Consider the following 6,956-nt stretch of genomic DNA (forward strand, 5'->3'; position numbering starts at 1 on the left):
TTTTGTAGAGAAAATATTTCAAATACTAATTTCAAATTAGACCAGTTTTCAGGTTTTTTGTACTTGGAGAGTTTCCCAAGTACAGAATTATCTATTCAGTAGTGTAGAACTATATCTGCAAGAGATCTTATCACTAATTGGTCCAAAATATTGCTTCAGGATATGTTCAAAGTAATTAATTAACATCATTCACTATATCATTGTATCACTGTCATCCCATTGTTCATCAATTTCCTTGAGCAGGCTCCAATAATGTCTTCATTTGTTCCTGTCGCGTGCTAGAGTAGCCCAATGGCATCTGCTCACTCCAGGAACACAAAGAGCATGCTTTTGTTACTGTTTTTGGCATATTAACTGTGTCATAGGTAGCTTGCTAGGCTCTGTCATGCGGGAAAAAATAAAATAAATAAAAATAAAAAGGTTGCGTGGCCACATGCTCCAGGAAAAATTGTGTTGCTCTCTTCTGGGAGCTTTGTTCTATAGTGTCTGGATCTTGGCCGTTGATGAGATTACATGGCATGTGGGGGAGGGGGCGGGAGTTTGTTGGGTGGCTACCAAATTACTGGAAAACTGGGGATCTGAGTGAAGGAGGCCAAATCCCAATCCAAGCAGGCTTGGAGATCTCAGCCACGGGTCCCCCATACCTGGATTCCTCTGTCAGTTCCCTCTTGAGTGAGGCTCATCCAACCATGTGGAGAGTGGCCTTGAGCATGGCTGTGGCTGGTTGGGGTGGGGAGGGAAACTCAACCCAACCTCTTCCTAGGGGGCCTGGTGAAGACAGCCTGGTGCAGGGGCAGGAGATTCTGCATCGCTTTCATCCAGGAGCTTTGTTTGATAGTCTCTGGATCTTGGCTGTTGATGAGATTGCATCATTAACTTAATTTAAAAATGTGATATTTAAGATAATTATTTAGACATCTGTAATTCAGAGAAAAGTAAATGAAAAAGGAAATATGGGTCTAAATCTGCATGATTCTTTTTAAGAGAAAGTTAACTTTTCCTTATAACTTTTATAAGGAAAGCAGAGATTAGAAGAGTAAAATAAAATCATGATATTTTTGCAGGGAAGCTTTCAACTGAGCACAAACTTCAACTTGGATCTTAACTCCTCTTGTTATTCAGCAGGAGTGTTAAGAACTCTCTGCTCTTTTCTGTTTTTCTTATCCAGAGGGTGACTTTATGACTCTAACTTTTCCACAATAAATATAAGCAAATGCCTCTAATACCTCAGCAAAATATTATATTGTATTTTATTCTTTGATTCTCCATTATTAAATATTTGAGTTTTTATACTTTAATCTTTTTGTTTTTTAATAATTTTTAATAATTTCTTTTAATAATTTACTATTATTTCATCACCTACTAAGCTCTTTCATTTTAAATTTTGCTTTTCTTAATCTGCTTATTCTTTTTCTCTGTATCAGTAAAGAACTCATATATTTCTTCATCACCAAGACCACTGACTCTTCCATAAATTGACCAGCCAAAGAACTAAAGGTACAAAGCACTTGGATTACCGCAGTTGGTCAAGTTTTTAAACATGATCTTAATAAAAATTAAAAACACAATAGCGATCAGGGAGACAATACAACTGTGTTCTATCTCCAGCATGGCCCCAGAGGCCCCAGAACACTGGGATGATGCATATAATCCCTGGCACCACAAGGTCTAAACATCATCACAGTCTCAGGTTCCTGCATTAAACCAGCAGTTGGCTGATAATGGCTGCTGGAACTCTAGGACTCCTGAGCACTGCATAGGAGCAAGTCCCTAAATAAAAAACAAAAATAAAATAGAAAATAATTTGGCACAAATAGTGAGTCTTGACTTTTCCTCCAAAGCATAATGAAAAGATAAACAACTCCACTTTAAAACTCAGAATAGGGGCTGCAGTGATAGCACAGCAGGTAGGGCATTTGCCTTGCACACAGCTGACCCAGGTTCAATTCCCAGCATTCCATATGGTATTCCGAGCACCACCAGGAGTAATTCCTGAGTGCATGAGCCAGGAGTAACCCCAGTGCATCACCGGTGTGACCCCAAAACCAATAAATAAATTAATTAATTAAATAAAACTCATAGAATAAGTTGCTAATCAACTAGCTGCTCCAGTCATTCCCTGCACCTAGATGCAATGCTCAGGAATCCATTGCTATTATATGTAGACATCTGCTGGCTTAGAAACATAAGAATATTTTATTATCTTGTATAAAAGGCCATTATAATTTTGAATTATATTATTGTACATGTGTGGAAAATAGCGGTTCTTGGCTTACACAGACTATTGGAATAAATATTGCACTTTTCCATTGTCAATAACTAATGCAAGCAAACAATCCATACCCACTTGAAATATGTAATGTAATATGCATTGGTCTATAGGACAATACAAAGATATTATATTCATTTTTGTTTTAAGTTTGAAGTAGAGAAAGAGTATGGGGAATATTGTCTGGAGGCAGGGGGAGGGTGAGAAATGGGGGGTATACCCGGGATATTGTTGGTGGGGAATGTGCACTGGTGAAGGTATGGGTGTTTGATCATTGTGAGACTGTAACCCAAACATGAAAACTTCTAACTATCTCACGGTGATTCAATAAAAAAATTTTTTTTTGGTTTTTGGCGATGCACAGGGGTCACTCCTGGCTCATGCATTCAGGAATTACTCCTGTTGGTGCTCGGGGGACCATATGAGATGCTGGGATTTGAACCTGGGTCTGCCGTGTGCAAGGCAAACACCCTACCCACTGTGCTATCACTCCAGCCCCTCAATAAAATTTTTTTTAAAGTTTGAAGTAATATACTTTACTCAATAAGATCCTGTCTCATATTTTATCAAGCAGCAATACACCTGTACATTTAGAATAGGAGTGTAAGAGTCATTGAAAACATTTACATAACTCTTTAGGAAACTACTGCTAGGATGTCAGGATGATATGTAGATCAGTCATGCCATTGAAGAGACCAATTCCTATGTGGTTTAGAACTTTTGAATTACATCCTGAATAGTGTATCTGTTATGCAACTTGCATGCTTCGTGACAAAAGACATTATATTTTGCTTACTAATTGTGCAAGTACTTAATCCAGTGTCTAAAGAAAGCAACAGGAAAAAAATATAAGTATATGTATATACATATACATGCATACGTATGGCATGTGCCATAAATGAACATATAAATGTCTGAACAAACCACTGTAATATAAAATGAATACAGATGATAACAACTAAAACCCTTTTTAGGGCCACACAAACCACTCCATTATCAAATTTTTAATTGCGTTATTTTTTCAAGTCTAACTAAACAGTGGTAACCTCACACCTTTTCTATTTATCTATTCAAAGCCCCTCACTCTCTTTTTTTCCCTCTTTTCTACATTCTTAGGTAATGAATACAATACTAAAATATTTTTAACTTACAAGAAAAAACTCATAATCATACAAAATAAATACAACCGTTGGATAATATTGTTCCTTTTTGAATCATTTTTCTTACAAATAATTTCAATTGAATGAAATAATAATTATAGGCACAAAGTCTGTTTATGAGTCATGGATGACCTACTTTGGAAGGTCATTAAGTGGCAGCCTTCAGTTCAGCAAATATCTTTTCAAAAATTACCTAAGTTAAAGTTGAACAGCAATGATCAAATGATCCACTTGTTAGTAAATAAATTTTCATTCTTTGATATGATTCTTTCTCCTTCTTGAAAAATCTACTTTCCATAATCATTGTGATAAGGAAAATCTTTCCCTCCTTTACCCTGACATGGCCCATTTCAAAAGTGATTTCTAAGCTGAGAAGACAGCTCAAAGGTGTCTGCATTCAGAAGGCCAAAGCTCAATACCCATCATTTTCTTTCTTTTTTTTTTTTTTTTTTACATAGATATCTTTATTTAGAGTACTCACATATATAAGACTGTGAGAAAGAGAGAGAAAGAGAGTGACAGAGAGAGAGAAACAGACAGAGACAGAGAGAGGGAGTTCCAGTGAATCAATATTGGGAATAAATTCTTTTGTTTATTTGCAAGTAAACAAAATTTATAGTATTTATCATTTTAAATCATAATTCTTTTTTTTTATTAATAGTTTATTTTTAATTAGTGAGTCAACGTGAGGGTACAGTTACAGATTTATACATTTTTGTGCTCATGTTTCTCCCTTACAAAGTTTGATAACCCATCCCTTCACCAGTGCCCATTCTCCACCACCAGTAAACCCAACATCCCACCCCCCCTTCCCAGTCCCGTCTCCCCCCACCCCACCCTGCCACTATGGCAGGGAATTCCCTTTTGTTCTCTCTCTCTGGTTAGGTGTTGTGGTTTGCAATAAAGAATACCCATCATTTTCATGGTCCCTTAAGTTCCACTGTAGCAACCCTCAAGCATAGCACTGAGAGTAGCTCTTGAATAACACCAGGTGTAGCCTCAAAATAACAGTAAACTGATTTCTTTTTTAATATACATGTATTTTTATTCTCCACCTATACAAATGACATGAGATACTTTATAATAAAATCAAATATAATAAAAACAATTATAAATAGAAAAACTTACCATGAAATAATTATGAGACTTATAAAAGCAACTTTGATGCTGACATTTAGATTATGGCTGTTAGTTATTTGGGAAGAAAGATAAAAATCAAAATCTGAGTAACTGAATTTTCAGTTTTTAAAAGAATAAATAAAATCTAACATGGCACATACCAGAAAGAGTGAGGTTTAAGATTTAGGGTAGGGGAAGATGAGGATTGGGGTGATAACACCCTATGGTGCTCAGGAGCTATTTCTGGCTCTATGCTCAAGAGTGAGCCCAAGTGATGCTCTAGAAACTATAAGCAGTGTCAGGGATTGGCCATATGCATGATAAGTGCCTTATCCCCTATCTCTCTGGCCCCAGGAAAAGAGATTTTTCAGTTAATCGATTCTCAAATAAAGTTTTGTGGAAGTTGTCGTATGTGAAATATGAGATGCTGAGTAAAAACAGAATTTTATTTTTCTTAAAGAATTGTTTAGGGACTGGAGCAATAGCACAGCGGGCAGGGCGTTTGCTTTGCACGCGGCCGACCCGGGTTCGATTCCCAGCATCCCATATGGTCCCCTGAGCAACGCCAGGGGTAATTTCTGAGTGCAGAGCCAGGAGTAACCCCTGTGCATTGCTGGGTGTGACCCAAAAATTTAAAAAAAAATTGTTTATATATAGTCACTAAAGTATTGTATTACTATCATTCATTATATTTTACAGGTATATTATTAACACAAAATTCAGTAAAGATAATTCTAAATTGGGTGAACTTACTAATGACCCCGGAATTAATCTTCTTGTGATCTATCTTTTTTCCAAAAGGGAAAATGTGGTTCTTAATTCTATGTAACTCTTGAACCCTTTCAAAAATTGAGTACTATGACCGCTCAGCACAAGCATGTGCCTGAACATGCTTGGACTGCAATCTCAGGGTATTCACTGATCCCCTGGTGCTCTTCAGTAGGTCCCAATAGGCTGCAGATACATTAATTACATAGCCTTTAAGTAACTCCTGGTACATATGGGTTTTAGACTTAACACTTTTGATAAAAGATGAAGTGTAAAACATTTCCAGGCTGCAGCCTCGCTGAAATTCCTGAGTTTAATTTGAATGGTTCTGAAGACTTTCAGGGCAAAATTCCTTTCTCTGATGATAATAGCTTTTCTTATATACCTGTGCATTTCTCTACTAAAGCAATAACACTTTTTTTTTTCTGGCAGATACTTTTTATGGCTAGATGAAAGGAAATCCTTGACTCTGTAACTGAACCATTACATTGTAAAGTGACATCTCATTATTAAAGTGCACAGAGAAGCCCATACGTAAGAACCTAAGGCAAAGCAATTACTTTTTTAAAAGAGAATCTTGAGTTCTACTTCAGCTCAAGAAACGGCAGTTGATACTGAGTATTTGTTAAGTCCTAGGTACTTTATAAACATGTTTTCATTAATTCTGACTATAAATTAGATAGCATGTTATAACTGTAAACAAATAAAAAACAAGATTAATAGCTGTTAAACAATTTGCCAGACTGCTGTATGTGAAAAAATCAAATTAACTTTGTTAGCATATATACATTTCATCCTCAACTTTTAGTTCCAGGAAACAATAGATTAATATTTACAAGTTTCTTTTAGGAAAATATGATCCAGGTACCCAACATATTTTAAGATATGTAACAAACTCAGAGGATACATTACTTTTTTCCTTCTCCACTGAGTTATAATGAATAAACTTGTAATATATTTAAAGTACACAACTTTTAAATCACTGTCACTGTATCACTGTCATCCCATTGCTCATCAATTTACTCGAGCAGACGCCAGTAACGTCTCCATTCATCCCAGCCCTGAGATTTTAGCAGCCTCTCCTTCCTCGTTTTTCCCAATAATTGGAGACTCTTTTCAGGGTCAGGGAAATGAGACCTGTTATTATTACTGTATTTGGCATATCGAATATGCCATGGAGAGCTTACCAGGCTCTTCCGTGAGAGCAGGATACTCTCGGTAGCTTGCCAGGCTCTCTGCAATCTATCTATCTATCTATCTATCTATCTATCTATCTATCTATCTATCTATCTATCTCAATGATCAGCAGGATGACAGTGATACAGTGATACTTTTTTTTTTCTTTTTGGGTCACACCTGGCGATGCACAGGGGTTACTCCTGGCTCTGCACTCAGGAATTACTCCTGGCAGTGCTCAGGGGACCATATGGGATGCTGGGATTTGAACCCGGGTCGGCCGCATGCAAGGCAAACACCCTACCTGCTGTGCTATCGCTCCAGCCCCCAGTGATACTTTTTGCTGATACGTCGCACAGCCGTGAAGCCACCAAGTGGTCCAGGAATATGTTCACTCATGCATGAGGCTCGGCCTGAGTGTGTGGAAAGCAGCCTAGAGTGTGGCAGCAGTGGGGTAGGGATGT

This window comes from Sorex araneus, chromosome X, assembly GCF_027595985.1.
Source record: "Sorex araneus isolate mSorAra2 chromosome X, mSorAra2.pri, whole genome shotgun sequence".
NCBI lineage: Eukaryota > Metazoa > Chordata > Mammalia > Eulipotyphla > Soricidae > Sorex > Sorex araneus.